Source organism: Pseudorca crassidens, chromosome 17, assembly GCF_039906515.1.
Source record: "Pseudorca crassidens isolate mPseCra1 chromosome 17, mPseCra1.hap1, whole genome shotgun sequence".
NCBI lineage: Eukaryota > Metazoa > Chordata > Mammalia > Artiodactyla > Delphinidae > Pseudorca > Pseudorca crassidens.
Genome location: NC_090312.1, coordinates 65,571,030 through 65,589,027, shown reverse-complemented (window position 1 = coordinate 65,589,027; position 17,998 = coordinate 65,571,030).

The following is a 17,998-nucleotide window of genomic DNA, read 5'->3' as shown; positions in this document are numbered from 1 at the left end:
GAAATTGTTTAAACTAAAGAAAGCTAACTGTTTAGTTCACATACACTGTTGGAATTCTATGCATAACTGCCTAAAGAGTACTCCAAGTAAACATTCCAACTGGAAAAAATTGACTTGACAACTTTGTTACTTAGTAAATTATTCAAATCAAGTTTCTGATTTGGTATGTAGGAATTACCTCAACAATATTTCATCTAAGGTTATGATTACATTGTCATTGAAAAGAAATGAGCAATTTGGTTTCATTCTTGACTCTTGGAATGGTAGGACAAGACTTTCGGGGGGATACATTTATATATCTCTATACATTGTCTGTAAATTTACCACATTAAAAAAACGGTTACCCCTAAAGTTGTGACTTTAAATATGCCTTTCTCACTACCTTATTTTAGCAATAATCACTTCTTTAGTTTTCTTCCACATAAAGTATCTAGTGAATTCAGAATTCTACTTTGATTTTGCTTTTTGGCTTTGATTTTTTACTTTTCAATAAAGAAGACTGAAAGTAACTCTCTATAGTACTATATAGCTAAAGCACATCTAAATGAAAGGATGGAAAAAGAATCACTAAGACTTTCCTGGGAAATTTCTTAAGAATGATAGACATGAAATAACTAAAGGTAACAGATGTTTCAAACAAGGCAATATAAAGCCCAGATGTCTGGCACATTCACGTAGTGGTAACTGGGCAAGTGAGAGTCATATTTTCCTTTTTCCAATAATCATTATGCTTTCCCTATTTAAAAAATCTTTTTAAATAAGCAATGTTGGTGAGAGAAAGAAAAACATCAACACAACAATAAACTAATTTACTGTCTCTCATAGTTTTTGACAATAGTGTGGTGAATTCCAGAGAAAACAGATATTTATACAAATGAATATATATTTTTTAAAGAAAGCATTACTGAAACTGAGATAACATAAAAGGAAAAAGATTTTTTCTGCAGTTATTATTTTAGACATGTTGGGAGTAGGCTAGCACAGTTAATTGTTCTGTAGAATGTGTTCATTTCTGTATACCCAGATTGGAGAAAACAAGTTTTGGGATCATCTAAAAATATTGTATGTTTCTCAGGAGTGGAATAATAAAAGCCTTAGTCAAGAATAAAAGGAAGTATATAAATACGTTCTCTTATAAGGCAAAACTTCTGGCTGGTTGTCTTATCATATGTTCAACTGTTGTAAAAAGAAATAGAGTTTTATAAACAGCTTTAAGTATTCAGACTATTTCACTTTAAATTCTCTAGAAAATTTGTACTTATACAATTTTCAAATTATCCACTGTTGAATTAGGATAAAAATACAACAACATTTAAATTTCCCATCCTACTCTATCCAGAAAGTCATTTTTTAAAAAAATAATTCTCAAGAGATTATTGATTATATTTCATATGTAACCCTTGATTTTTAAATAACTATTCTTCATGGTTAAAATGAAAGAAAAGAGCCATTCAATATAATATTTTGTGCACTAAAAAATATACACTTATTTAAATAGAACCAATATCAGGTTTTGAAATAGAATATTATTTTCTTTATGGGAGGAAAATAAAGTTTTTACTTTTATAGACTATGTATCCCAGGATGATATCAAAGTATTTTCACATAGAAAAACTAGCTGCTATTACATATGAATTTTCAAGGCTTGCCAGAGCTTTGGAAGGAAGGATGAAAATTACTGTTGCACGACCTTCAGGTTTTCTTTGTTTCATAAAGGGCTAGGATAGCATTTTTGTCATTTTTCTTTCAGCTCTGGTCTTTCATCATAAATATCAAAGCATGCAATTATGCCTTCTCATATCCTACCATATTCTGCCTATTTTTCTATCCATGGTGATGGTGTTTTCTCTCTTTTTCACAAGACTTTTATTTTGTTTACTGAAACTCTGAAAAAACTCAATGTGTTGACTAAAATAGAATGAATGTTATACTGATAAAATATTATTAAAACAATAATAATATTTTTATCAAAGTCTACATCAGAAGCTGAGAGATTGCTCTACTATTGCTGAGTAGATTGCTGAATGTCATATGTACCGTATTCATACTAGAATGATTTGACCTACAGGTGGGATATTATTATTAATGTTTATTATGAGAAATAGGCTTGTCTAACCCCATGCAGTCTTGAATTTTCCTATTTTCACTTTATTTCTCATATTGAATTTGCTTTCTAAATGAGTCTTATTTATTCCATCTTAATATATATTCCAGGTATTTTACCCTAAATTTTCCCAAGGTTTATTTATTATACTTATCTTAAATTAGAACTATCCTAAATAAGTCAGTGTGATAAATTGGCAATAACTTTCTATTTACTTCTTAGAAACTATAAATTAAAATAACATACAAGATAGATTAAGGCATGGGATACAATAATAGTTTTGTATACAGTATGTCCTGTCTCCAAGCACTGATAAAATCCTGAAAAGTTATAAGCCAGGTGAGTATATACATTCGGCTTTATTTCTATATTTGTTTCCATTAATATTAAAGAGTGCATTTATAAAAAAAGATAAATTGTCCCTTAGTATAATACAAATCATACTTAAGCATCTGATTATTCACCTAAAGGATGAATAATTGATAATTGGGCACTGGAGCCAGACAGACCTGAGTTGAAATCCCTATTTCTTTTCTTATAAATGAACATCTTTTGCCAAGTTATTTAACCTAAAAATGGACACAGTAATGATAGCTATCACCTGATAAAGACATTGGAAGTTTTCAATGAGAATATGCTTGTGAAAAGTTGGGCCCATTGCCAGGCAAGTAATGAGTTAAATGTATTATTACTATTAGCTATTATTACTTTGTTGATTTTGTCACTTTGTTACAGTTTGTACATGTGAGAAAATTCTGATATATAATCATGTGTAAGGGGTGTGTTTAATAAAGAAGGATGATCATCCCTTCTTTGCTCAGTAAGAAAGCTGGCTTTAGAAAGCTCAACTGTGACGAGAGAACAGGCTGCTGCTTTGATCTGAGGTAGTGAGATCCTGCAAACAAGGATGAGAAAGGCAAGTGCAGAAAGATCAAACAACACTTACCACAAAAATGAAATAGCTACAGATTAATAAAAGCAATGAGAAAGTGTGCTGAGCTTGGTAAAAACTGAACAACATTCAAACACATGAAATAAGGGAAACATCACAGTCATGTTGGAGTTTGAGAATAGCTAGAAGAAAAATGTCAGATTTTCTTACAGTGGCTATGAACAATCTGTTATTGCTGAGTTAGGGCATTTAAAATGACATTTTGTATTGCACAAGATGCCCAAAGATATGATTTGCATGGGAGGAAAACTAGGTTTGGAATCCGGGTTTGCATTCAAGTTCACCTTTCACTTTACCAACAAAGTCTGTTTCAACAAATCAGTAACCTCTCTGATCTTGTTTCATTGTAAAACTGATGATATCAAGGGATGTGTTGAGGAGAGAGTGAGCCATTTTCAAGAGGAAGGGAAGAGAGTGAGACAGGGTCAAGAAAAGGCATTACAAGGATAGTACAGAAAGAGGGGCCCATGGCAGTAATTTGCAAGAGTAAAGAACCCAAGACACCCAACATGCCCATCATTGGAGGAATATTAAATTAGAGTTTCATATCTATACTATTAAATATTATGTGTCCATTGAAAACAGCTAGTCATAGCTGCAGTTTCCAAAGTGAAGTGTTTGTGTTGGAAGAACAGAGCAAGATGCAGGAGTGCATCTATAAAAAGATCCCATTTTTGTTTATTAAGAAAACGTTCTGGAAGTATACATAGCAATATATTTATAACATCTAAGTCTGGGGATTGGAAAAGGAAGAAAAGGTGGGAGGTAGGAGAAAACTTTCACATTTTTTTCCTAACATACTTCTATATTTTAAATTTTTTAATGAAAATAATAAAGCACTGTATAACTGTAAGTTATTTACATGGACGTTGACATTATATATAGTTATACCTGTATTTGTATTGCAAGCTTTCAAAAAGCTGGCATGTAATTAAAATGTCAGAACTAAAAAAGCTGCTAAATATTACTAAATCAATTAACAACTAAATATTATAAATTACCAATTAAATGGACAAAGATTAATATGATTGGTAATGCTCAGTGCTGAAGAATATAAATATAAACCTAGATAGAGGTCAGTCTGCCAATATGTATCAAAAGTTAAAAAGGGCATACCATTTTCTTCAGTAATTCACTCATAGAACTTTATCCCGTGGAAGTGAATCATACAGTTCACTGTATGTATAAGGATTTACCGCAAAATTTTTTCTAATTTGGAGAAAATCTGCTTTTTCTGCTGCAGGGGATTTTGTATAAATTATGTATATTCTGTACAACTGAATACTTTGTAGTAATTAAAAATAATATGGTAATTCTCTGTGCATTAATAAAGAAACATGCCCATGATAATTTTGGTGTGAAAAAATCTGGCTACAAATGAAATTTAAGGTATAATAACTTGTTGTTATGTTTGTGTTTTGGATGCAAAGATTTACATGAATGACCAAACTGTTAACAGTGATTATCTCTGGCATGTGAGATTCTGGGGATGGGGGCGAGTGGAGAGGGAGTGGTTAACTTTCTATTATTTGCAGGCTTTTTGAAATGAGATGCATATTATTTTCTAATTTCAAAACAATAAAATAAATCAATTTTGGAGGAACAAAAAATGAAGTAATATGTTTTCTTCATGGAAACATAGAACAATAGAGAAATTAATCATCTGAGATGAATGTGTCTGTTGTCCAACTAAAGAGTAGATGGCAGTGTGACAGTTGGAATGAGAGAAAACAGAGACCAAGATCCCAGAGAATGGGAAAGGCAGTCTCCAAACATTGGAATAAGATCAGGCTTTAGTGGTGCAAAGACTAAGCACACAGATATATGAGTTTAAATGTAATTCCAAAACCATTGTTCAGTCTTCAAGAGAAATGGCAGGTGGGTCATGATGCCACCAAACAAAAGCAAAACCTAGGTTCCAGATAAGTGGAGTTTCTTTCCACTAAAGGTAAGGAACATTATGGGGGAGGGGAGGAAATGGCCACATAATAGGTAATTGCTGAAGAACAGGGCATCTAGTTGTCAGCAACATAGAGTCTGACAACCTCGACTGTAGTCGAAGAGAGGAGATATTTCTCATTCTGAGGCAGGAAATCTAGAGTCTGAGGAAACAAGATAATAAAACAGAGAAGAACAAGAACACATTTACTTAAAAGAAAATTGAGTTTCCAAGAGAAATATGGGACTAACATTAATCTGATTCTGTAATAAGTTTGTTTTCAAGTTTACTTTTCAGTACTTTTAACTAAACAAATATATGTGGTTGACTTCCACTTCTGGGAAAGTGGCAGGTTAGAAATATTAAAAATCTTCACACTAGAGGATACTGAGAAATTACAAGTAAAACACAGAAGAGAAACATTTTTAAATGCATTTCGGAGCGCACCAGGAATAAAGCAAAATCCCTCAGTCCAGAAAAGTGCATAAAGGAAAAAAGCAAATAGCGTTAAGGATGTAAAAGCAACTTTGGTGCCGTGGATGTCTGCCACCCTCAGGAATGTAAAGTCTTGATTTTCTAGGGCTGCATGAATAGGATGGAAGTCTCAGGGCTTGCATGTGATAGAGAGCTAGAACTATGACTTTGTTCATAAATCAGGATCCTCAGAGGGCCGTACTTCAGTTAGAGTGCACTAGAAAAAAAATTCTATTTTCTGGCCAAGGAAGACAATAGGAAAATACAGTTCTTTTGACCTGAGCTCTGGATTGGAAAAAAAAAAAACAAAGAAGAAGAATAAAAAGAATCCTGCACCTCCCTGCCTCCAAACTTTCCCACAAGGCCTCCCTGAGAATTTATAATCCCAGGTTTAACACTGCCTACATGGACTGGGAAACTTCAAACTGCAAACTTAACTTTCAATGGATTCTTGTTTCCCTTAACCTAGAAAGAGGCACACATTCTCTGAAGGACTATCCCTTCAATCCCAACCTCGCAGAATTCCTATAGATTTAAGTCAGTCAAATATGAGCTCAGACACATAATTTGAAAACACTAGAAAATAGTCACCATGGTCAAGGGTCAGCAAAACAAAAAAAGAGCAAAATTAGACTCTTAATAGAACTACAGATTCTAGAATTTTCACCTATAGAATTTAAGATGAGTATGTTTAAAATGTTTATAAAATGAAAAATAAAATTACAAATGAGTTATTATAGAAGACTTTAAAAAAAAGAAATAATTATAAAAAGATCAAGTAGAATTTCTAATATTTAAAAAAGTACATTGTTATATATTGTTCATTAAACACAATAGACAAGTTAAACAGTTTATCAGACACACCTAGAGAAAGAATTATGAACTGGAGAATAGGTGTGATGAAATTACCAGAAGCATTTGAAGACACAGACAAAATATGAAAAATCTGAAAGATTATGAGACATGGATGACAGAATGGAAATGAAAAACAGCTAATTGGAGTCCCAGAAGGTAAGAATAGGGAGAATACAGGAAAAACCATGCTCAAATAACACATTTTCAGATTTAATAAAAGACATACAATCTCAGAATCATGAAGCACAAAAAAATCCTAATCATAATAAATAAAAATTGGGCTTCCCTGGTGGCGCAATGGTTAAGAATCTGCCTGCCAATGAAGGGGACACTAGTTCGAGCCCTGGTCTGTATAGATCCCACATGCCACGGAGCAACTAAGCCCATGCACCACAACTACTAAACCTGTGATATAGAGCCCACGAGCCACAACTACTGAGCCGCGTGTGGCAACTACTGAAGGCCACGCACCTACAGCCCATACTCCAAAACAAGAGAAGCCACTGCAATGAGAAGCCTGTGCACCACAACAAAGAGTAGCCCCCATTCACCACAACTAGAGAAAGCCTGTGCACAGCAACGAAGACCCAACACAACCAAATATAAATAAATTAATTAATTTTAAAAAACTTAAAAAAAAGAATAAATAATAAATCAACAACTAGAATATTCTAGTACAAATTGAAAAGCAACAAAGACAAAAAAAAAGTGCATAAAAGTAATCCAGCCTCATAGTTTCAAAAGATAATAAGAAAAGAATAGAGTATAAGATTTAGTACTTTTTAATTTTTCTATTTATTTCATTTTATTTTTTTTACATCTTTATTGGAGTATAATTACTTTACAATGTTGTGTTAGTTTCTGCTGTATAACAAAGTGAATCAGCTATACGTATACATATATCCCCATACCCCCTCCCTCTTGCATCCCCCCCCCATCCCACCCCTCTAAGTGGTCACAAAGCACCAAGCTGATCTCCCTGTGCTATGCGGCTGCTTCCCACTACCTATCTATATTACATTTGGTAGTGTATATATATCAATAGTACTCTCTCACTTCATCCCAGCTTACCCTTCCCCCTCCCTGTGTCCTCAAGTCCATTTTCTACGTCTGCATCTTTATTCCTGTCCTGTCACTAGGTTCATCAGAACCATTTTTGTTTTTTAGATTCCATATATATGTGTCAGCATAAAGTATTTTTCTTTTTCTGACTTACTTCACTCTGTATGACAGGCTCAAGGTCCATCTACCTCATTACAAATAACTCAATTTCATTTCTTTTTATGGCTGAGTAATATTCCATTGTATGTATACATGCCACATCTTCTTTATCAATTCATCTGTCTATGGATACTTAGGTTACTTCCATGTCCCGGCTATTGTAAATAGTGCTGCAATGAACATTGTGGTACATGTCTCTTTTTGAATTTGGTTTTCTCAGGGTATATACCCAATAGTGGGATTGCTGGGTCATATGGTAGTTCTATTTTTAGTTTTTTAAGGAACCTCCATACTGTTCTCCATAGTGACTGCATCAATTTACATTCCCACCAACAGTGCAAGAGGGTTCCCTTTTCTCCAAACCCTCTCCAGCATTTATTATTTGTACATTTTTTGATGATGGCCATTCTGACTGGTGTGAAGTGATATGTAATTGTAGTTTTGATTTGCATTTTTTTAATGATTAGTGAAGTTGAGCATCCTTTTATGGGTCTGATGACAATCTGTATATCTTCTTAGGAAAAATGTCTGTTTAGGTCTTCTGCCCATTTGTGGATTGGGTTGTTTATTTTTTTGATATTGATCTGCATGAGCTGCTTGGATACTTTGGAGATTAATCCTATATCAGTTGCTTCATTTGCAAATATTTTCTCCCATTCTGAGGGTTGCCTTTTCGCCTTGTATATGGTTTCCTTTGCTGTGCAAAAGTTTTAAGTTTCATTAGGTCCCATTTGTTTATTTTTGTTTTTATTTCCATTTCTCTAAGAGGTTGGTCAAAAAAGGTCTTGCTGTGATTTATGTCATAGAGTGTTCTGCCTATGTTTTCCTTTAAAGGTTTAATAGTGTCTGGCCTTACATTTAGGTCTTTAATTCATTTTCAGTTTATTTTTTTTGTACAGTGTAAGGGGGTGTTCTAACTTCATTCTTTTACATGTAGCTGTCCAGTTTTCCCAGCTCCATTTATTGCAGAGGCTGTCTTTTCTGCATTGTATGTTCTTGCTCCTTTATCAAAGATAAGGTGACCATATGTGTGTGGGTTTATCTCTGGGCTTTCTATCCTGATCCATTGATCTATATTTATATTTCTGTGTCAGTACCATACTCACTTGATTAGTGTAGCTCTGTAGTATAGTCTGAAATCAGGGAGCCTGATTTCTTCAGCTCCCTTTTTCTTTCTCAAGCTTACTTTGGCTATTTGGAGACTTTTTTGTTTCCATAAAAATAGTAAATTTTTTTGCTCTAGTTCTGCGAAAAATGCCATTGATAATTTGTTAGGGATTACATTGAATCTGTAGATGGCTTTGGGTAGTACAGTCATTTTCACAATGTTGATTCTTCCAATCTAAGAACATGGTGTATCTCTCCATCTGTATCATCTTTAATTTCTTTCATCAGTGTCTTATAGTTTTCCGAATACAGGTCTTTTGTCTCCTTAGGTAGGTTTATTCCTAAGTATTTTATTATTTTTGTTGCATTGCTAAATGGGAGTGTTTCTTTAATTTCTCTTTGAGATTTTTCATTATTTGTGTATAGGAATGCCAGAGATTTCTGTGCATTAATTTTGTATCCTGCTACGTTATCAGATTCATTGATTAGCTCTAGTAGTTTTCTGGTAGCATCTTTAGGATTCCCTATGTATACTATCATGTCATCTGCAAACAGGGACAGTTTTACTTCTTTTCCAATTTGCCTTCCTTTTATTTCTTTTTCGTTCTGATTGCTCTGGCTAAAAATTCTAAAAGTATGTTGAATAATAGTTGTGAGAGTGGACAACCTTGTGTTGTTCCTGATCTTAGTGGGAATGGTTTCAATTTTTCACCATTGAGAACAAGGTTGGCTCTGGGTTTGTCATATATGGCCTTTATTATGTTGAGGTAAGTTCCCTCTATGCCTACTTTCTGGAGTGTTTTTATCATTATTGGGTGTTGAATTTGTCAAAACCTTTTTTCTGTGTCTATTGAGATAATCATATGGTTTTTATTTTTTAATTTGATAATATGGTGTATCACATTGATTGATTCGAATATATTGAAGAATTCATGGATTCCTGGGATAAACCGCACTTGGTCATGGTGTATGATCCTTTTAATGTGCTGCTGGATTCTGTTTGCTAGTATTGTGTTGAGGATTTTTGCATCTATATTCATCAGTGATATTGGTCTGTAGTTTTCTCTTTTTGTGACATCTTTTTCTGGTTTTGGTATCAGGGTGATGGTGGTCTCATAGAATGAGTTTGGGAGTCTTCCTCCCTCTGCTATATTTTGGAAGAGTTTGAGAAGGATAGGTTTTAGCTATTCTCTAAATGTTTGATAGAATTCACCTGTGAAGCCATCTGGTCCTGGGCTTTTTTTTGTTGGAAGATTTTTAATCACAGTTTTAATTTCAGTGCTTGTGATTGGTCAGTTTATATTTTCTATTTCTTCCTGGTTCAGTCTCAGAAGGTTGTGCTTTTCTCAGAATTTGTCCATTTTTTTCCAGCCAGGTTGTCCATTTTATTGGCATATAGTTGCTTGTAGTAATCTCTTATGATCCCTTGTATTTCTGCAGTGGCAGTGTTACCTTTCCTTTTTCATTTCTAATTCTATTGATTTGAGTCATCTTTTTTTTCTTGATGAGTCTGGCTAATGGTTTAACAATTTTGTTTATCTTCTCAAAGAACAAGTTTTTAGTTTTATTTATCTTTGCTATTGTTTCCTTCATTTCTTTTTCATTTATTTCTGAACTGATCTTTATGTTTTCTTTCCCTCAGCTAATTTTGGGGTTTTTTTTTGTTCTTTCTCTAATTGCTTTCAGTGTAATGTTAGGTTGTTTATTTGAGATGTTTCTTGTTTCTTGAGGTAGGATTGTATTTCTATAAACTTCCCTCTTATAACTGCTTTTGCTGCACCCCATAGGTTTTGGGTCATCGTGTTTTCATTGTCATTTATTTCTAGGTATTTTTTGATTTCTTCAGTGATCTCTTGGTTATTTAGTAGTATATTGTTTAGCCTCCATGTTTTTGTACTTTTTACAGTTTTTTCCTGTAATTGATATCTAGCCTCATAGCATTGTTGTCAGAAAAGATAATTGATACACTTTTGATTTTCTTAAGTTTATCAAGGCTTGATTTGTGGCCCAAGATTTGATCTATCCTGGAGAATGTTCCATGAACCCTTGAGAAGAAAGTGTATTCTGGTATTTTTGGATGGAATGTCCTGTAAATATCAATTAAGTCCATCTTGTTTAATGTGTCATTTAAAGTTTGTGTTACTTATTTATTTTCATTTTGGATGATCTGTCTATTGGTGAAAGTGGATTATTTAAGTCCCCTACTTGACTGTGTTACTGTCGATTTCCCCTTTTATGGCTGTTAGCATTTGCCTTATGTATTGAGGTTCTCCAATGTTGGGTGTATAAATATTTACAATTGTTATATTTTCTTCTTGGATTGATCCCTTGATCATTATGTAGTGTCCCTCTTTGTCTTGTAATAGTCTTTATTTTAAAGTCTATTTTGTCTGATATGAGAATTGCTACTCCAGCTTTCTTTTGAATTCCATTTCCATGGAAAAATTTTTCCATCCCCTTACTTTCCATCTGTTGTGTCCCTAGGTCTTAAGTGGGTGTCTTGTAGACAGCATATATATGGGTCTTGTTTTTGTATCCATTCAGCCAGTCTATGTCTTTTGGTTGGAGCATTTAATCCAGTTACATTTAAGGTAATTATTGATATGTGTGTTCCTATTACCATTTTCTTAATTGTTTTGGGTTTGTTTTTGTAGCTCTTTTCCTTCTCTTTTGTTTCCTGCCTAGAGAAGTTCCTTTAGCATTTGTTGTAAACTGGTTTGGTGGTGCTGAATTTTCTTAGCTTTTGCTTGTCTGTAAAGGTTTTAATTTCTCTGTTGAATCTGAATGAGATCCTTGCTGAGTAGAGTAATCTTGGTTGTAGGTTTTTCCCTTTCATCACTTTAAATATGTCCTGCCACTGTCTTTTGGCTTGCAGAGTTTCTGCTGAAAGATCAGCTGTTAACCTTATGGGGATTCCCTTGCATGTTATTTGTTGCCTTTCCCTTGCTGCTTTTAATATTTCTCTTTGTATTTAATTTTTGATCATTTGATTAATATGTGTCTCGGCATGTTTCTCCTTGTGTTTACTCTGTATGGGACTCTCTGCACTTCCTGGACTTGATTGACTATTTCCTTTCCCATATTAGGGAAGTTTTCAACTATAATCTCTTCAAATATTTTCCAAGTTCCTTTTTTTCTCTTTTTCTTTGGGACCCCTATAATTCGAATATTGGTGTGTTTAATGTTGTCCCAGAGGTCTCTGAGATTGTCCTCAATTCTTTTCATTCTTTTTTCTTTATTCTGCTCTGCTGTAGTTATTTCCACTATTTTACCTTCCAGATCCCTTATCTGTTTTTCTACCTCAGTTATTCTGCTATTGATTCCTTCTAGAGAATTTTTAATTTCATTTATTGTGTTGTTCATCATTGTTTGTTTGCTCTTTAGTTCTTCTAGGTCCTTGTTAAACAATTTTCTATTTTCTTCATTCTGTTTCCAAGATTTTGGATCATCTTTACTGTCATTACTCTGAATTCTTTTTCAGGTAGACTGCCTATTTCCTCTTTATTTGTTTGGTCTGTTGGGTTTTTACTTTGCTCCTTCATCTGCTGTGTATTTCTCTGTCTTCTAATTTTGCTTAACTTACTGTGTTTGGGGTCTCCTTTTCGCAGGCTGCAGGTTCGTAGTTCCTGTTACTTTTGGTGTCTGCCCCCAGTAGGTAAGGTTTGTTCAATGAGTTTGTAGGCTTCCTGGTGGAGGGGACTGGTGCCTGTGTTCTGATGAATGAGGCTGAATCTTCTCTTTCTGGTGGGTAGGTCTTTCTCTGGTAGTGTGTTTTGGGGTGTCTGTGAATTTAGTATGATTTTAGGCAGCCTCTCTGCTCATGGGTGGGATTGTGTTCCTGTCTTGCTAGTTGTTTGGCATGAGGTGTCCACCACAGGAGCTTGCTGGTCGTTGAGTGGAGTTGGGTCTTAGTGTTGTGGTCGAGATCTCTGGGAGAGCTCTCGTCTATTGATATTATTTGGGGCTAGGTGGTCTCTGGTGGTCCAATGTCCCTGAACTCAGCTCTCTCACTTCAGAGGCCCAGGCCTGACAGCTGGCCAGAGCACCTAGACCCTGTTAGCCACACAGCTCAGAAGAAAATGGAGAAAAAATAAAGAATATAAATAAATAAATAAAATAAAATAAAAGTTATTAAAATTAAAAAAAAAAGTTATAAAAGAAATGAGAGCAACCAAACCATTAAACAAATCCACCAATGATAACAAGTGCTAACAACTATACTAAGATACACATAAAAATTAGACACTTGTCAGTCGCATACAGCAAACCTCAAGTCTATAGTTGCTCCCAATGTCCACTGCCTCAATTTTGGGAATATTCATTGTCTATTCAGGTATTCCACAGATGTAGGGTACATCAAGTTGATTGTGGGGATTTAATCCCCTGGTCCTGAGGCTGTGTGGAGATATTTCCCTTTCTCTTCTTTCTTCATGCAGCTCCTGGGGTTCAGCTTTGGATTTGGTCCTGCCTCTGCGTTAGCTCGCCCTCTGGTGTCTGTTCTTCACCCAGACAGAGGGGGTTGAAGGAGTGGCTGATTAGGGGCCTCTGGCTCACTCAGGGCAGGGGGAGGGAGGGGTATGGAAAGTGAGGCAAGCTTGCAGCAGCAGAGGCCAGCGTGACATTGCAGTAGCCTGAGGTGTGCCTTGTGTACTTGCAATGAAGTTTTCCCTGGATTTTGAGACCCTTGCAGTGGCAAGCTGCATAGGGAGGTGTGGATAATGACCTGTGCTTGCACACAGGTTTCTTGGTGACTGCAGCAGCAGCCTTAGCATTTCATGCCCCCCTCTGGTGTCTAGGCTGATAGCTGCAGCTCGCGCCCATCTCTGAAACTCATTTAAGCAGTATTCTGAATCTCCTCTCCTTGTGCACCATGAAACAATGATCTCTTGACTCTTAAGCAGTTCCAGACTTTTTCTCGGACTCCCTCCCAGCTAGCTGTGGCACACTAGCCCCTTTCAGGCTGTGTTCATGCAGCCAACCCCAGTCCTCTCCCTGGGATCTGAACTCCGAAGCCCAAGCCTCAGCTCCCAGCTCCCACCCACCCCGGAGGGTGAACAGACAAGCCTCTCAGGCTGGTGAGTGCTGGTCAACACTGATCCACTGTGCAGAAATCTCTCCGCTTTGCCCTCTGCACCCCTGTTGCTACGCTCTCCTCTGTGGCTCTGAAGCTTCCCCCCACCCATCCCCCTTTTCCACCAATGAAGGGGCTTCCGGGTGTGTGGGAACTTTTCCTCCTTCACAGCTCCCTCCCACTGGTGCAGGTCCCGTCCCTATTCTTTTGTCTCTGTTTTTACTCTTTTCTTTTGCCCTATCAAGGTACGTGAGGAGTCTTTTGCCTTTGGGAAGTCTGTGGTCTTCTGCCAGCATTCAGTAGGTGTTCTGTAGGAATTGATCCACATGTAGATCTATTTTTGAGGTATTTGTGGGGAGGAAGGTGATCTCCAGGTCTTACTCCTCCGCCATCTTGAAGGTCTTCCGCTATAAGATCTTTTAAAATGGTGGTTACCCTGGCTGGAATCTAGTGTCTTTGTGTGCTTCCCATCGCCCTCTCTCAGAAAAACTTGCTCTCAGGAAGGACCTGATAAATTCATTCAGTCTCAAGGGAGAGAGAGATGACCACTTTTAATAATTTAGAACTTATTCCTCATGATATTTTTATGTAGATACAGAAGAAGAGATGAATAGATATAAAAGCGAGTACTTAATTATTGCATATAGCTAAAATTATATAATTTTAAATGCAGAATTTTTTTTCCTGATTGCTGGATTTTTTTCACACAATTGCTTTAAAACTAATGTATTTTACTGTTAGTAGAAAACATACTTGCATCTATATTTTATCAATAATTAAATCGTATTTATAAACCCCAGCATGTACCACATAATCCAATTTTATACCACTTATTCCTTCATATTCTTTCTCAAGATTAAAGTTAAGATGGAACCCATAGTTGGACACAGGGACAGCCCAATATTCTGGGGTCAATAGACCCTATTTTCAAGTAATCCTCATGACAATTTTGTGAAGCAGATGCTATTTTTTCACCCCATATCACATATAAGATGATTGAGGCTTAATTAAACATTTTGCCCAAGATACACTACTAGTAAGTAAAAGATTCACACCCAGGGTTTCTTGTTCCAAAAGCCATGTAATCAACAATTCTACTCTACTATGTCAGTTTCCTTATTTAACCCATACGGATTTTTTTTTCTATTTTTAACTCAGTATTTTCTTCTATAATCCATATATATTATACCATATAATTTTATTTAATTCACATGTTTTCTGGTGGCTAATGAGAGAAAACTCTATTCTCAAAAATGTATCTTAAGTTAGACTATCAATTATATCTATAAATAAAATCTGATGATTTATCACTACTAGTTAACAAGCAACAATAGCAACTAAATTTGCCAATAGTTGCTTCTTTCATGTGTCGTAAACCAAACTCTGCACACCAGTAAAACAAAGCAGAAAGATGAATTTATTGCAAGAGTTTCGATCTGCAAGCTGGGAAACCCAAGGTTTCAGGAGCAATGAGTTGTTAGTTGCTGACACACTAAGGGATGTTTATATGATAAATGTGGAAGTTACTTGGCTTTTTCAGCTGATTGGTTGCCTAGTGGTCTTTTTCCTTATTTGATCAGGGTAGCTGAGTCAGGGGAACAAGGAAGTCCAGAGATGGTGTAGACAGACTTGGCAGTTTGGATATTGGTTTCCTCTGCTGACTTCTGAGAAAATCTGTAAGTTCCTGCAACTGAGGCAAGGTTAAGTTTCATTTTCTGTGATGTTCCTATTTTGGATGAATCCATTTTGTACCTGTCATAAATGACTCCATTTTAGTTTGGTTCTACATCTGAATCAGATCATCTATTGTGGGGAGATGTCTCTAAATATGTTCCATTAAGAAGCTTCAGAGTGTACTCCTACCCTTGAAGAGTATGCAAAACAGTTCAAACCTCAGTTCTGTGATTCAAAATTCACTACACGCTTTTTTTCTCACAATATATGTTAGAAAAATTGAAAAGATAGAATCCAGGTGCATATCTCTAAAAGCAGTACACTATCTTTAAAAACAGATATATCAGTGATTAATATTTTTAACTTCTGGCAGTCAAAGCTATTCACACATGAAAATTGAATTTCATGTGGTGGTTCTATTTATGACATTCCTAATTATTACCAAATTTATTTTGACACAGAAATGCAATGTTTTCATGAATATGAACAGAGATGTGATGAGAATGTCAGAAAACATATATTTTCCTCACAAATAAAAGTTTTTGTAACCTCTGATAAAACAAAGCAAAGAATACTAGAAAAGGAGATAATGTCATTAACTCTTCTTTAAAAGCGAGGTTCTTAGATTTCAGCAGCACTTCATTTTTTTGGCATAAAAAGTACTTCAAATAATGCTTATTTATCTATGAAAGCCCTAGTCTATTGAAATAAGACATCATCAGATAATCCATTTAAAATGCTCCATGGTATATAGAAAATGTGATAGTTCATTGTCTCGTGGATAAAAGACAAAATTAAATTAAACTTTCTGGGTAATTTTTTTTTTTTTTTGCGGTATGTGGGCCTCTCACTGTTGTGGCCTCTTGCATTGCGGAGCACAGGCTCCAGATGCGCAGGCTCAATGGCCATGGCTCACGGGCCTAGCCGCTCCGCAGCATGTGGGATCTTCCCAGATCGGGGCACGAACCCGTGTCCCCTGCATTGGCAGGCGGACTCTCAACCACTACACCACCAGGGAAGCCCTCTGGGTAAATTTTTAACTGACAATTTGCTTTAAACATAGAATAGTAAACATAATAGTAACGGTATTGTTATGATTGTTGATGAATTGACACTTGTATCACTATAATAATCTCTCCTTATCAATTTTAGGACTTTATATTGTCTATTTTGATATTAAAATGGCCACACCAGCTTTCTAATATTGACTTTTTGTGTGCTACATATTTTTCCAACCCTTTAACTTATTTGTGTCCCTATATTTAAAGTGTGTAGATATTGCATAGAAAGATGTAGGGAAGAATGAAGAGTGGGATTTGAAATGATCATAAGCAAATTTTGAGGGATGGTGCTATACTTCATGGAATATATCAGAATTCACTGAATCTTACACTCTATTTATTTCTTAATTTGTTATTCCTCTCAGTTCTTTTTCTTTTTTTAAAATCTGTCTATAATTCTTTTCAGCTTTATTGAGGTATAACAAATTAAACTGTAATATTAATGTACTTTAATAAATAATAATTAAACTGTACATATAAAGTATACAATGTGATGATTTGATATATGTATACATTGTGAAAAAAATTTCAAATTCAACTTAACACATTCATCCCCTCAGATATTTACCTTTTGAGGGGAAGTGGGCAGAACACTTCAGTGCTACTCTAGGCAAATTTCAATTATACAATATCATATTATCAACTACAGTTACCATGTTTTACACTAGATCTTCAGACCTTATTCATCTTATAGCCAAAAGTTTGTACCTTTTTACCAGCCTCTCTCTATTTTCCTGACTCCTTTTCCCTCTTCCTGACCCTGGCAAACACCATTTTATTCTCTACTTCTGAGTTTGACTTTTTTTTTTCAGATTCCATACATAAGTGATGGCATGCAGTATTTCTCTTTTTCTGTCTGACTTATTTCACTTAGCATATTGCTCCAGGTTAATCCATGTTGTTCCAAATAGCAGGATTTCCTTCTTTTCTAAGGCTTAATAATATTTCATTGTGTGTATGTGTATATATATATATATATATACATATATATGTGTGTGTGTGTGTGTGTGTGTATGTGTGTATATATATAGAGAGAGACACACACACACAGACACCTGTATCCATTCATCCATCACCAAACACTTACGTTGTTTCTGTATATTGACATTTGTGAATAATGTTGCAAAGAACTGGAGGGTGTAGATATCTCTTCAACATAGTGATTTTTTTTCCTTCAGATATGTACTCAGAAGTGGGATTGCTGAATCATATGGTAGTCTTATCTTTAAATTTTTGAGGAACCACCAGACTATTTTCCATGTGGCTAGACCAGTTTACATTTCCACCAACAGTGTACACGTGTTCCCTTTTCTCTACATCTTTACCAGCATTTGTTATCGCTTTCCTTTTTGATAGTAGCCATCCTAACAGATGTGAGGTGAAAGCTCATCATGGTTTTGATTTGCATTTCCCTGATGATTAGTGATGTTGACCACCTTTTAATGTACCAACTGGCCATTTGCATGTCTTCTTTGGAAAATTGCATATTCAATTCCTTCACCCACGTTTTAATTGGGTCATTGTTTTTGTTTGTTTGTTT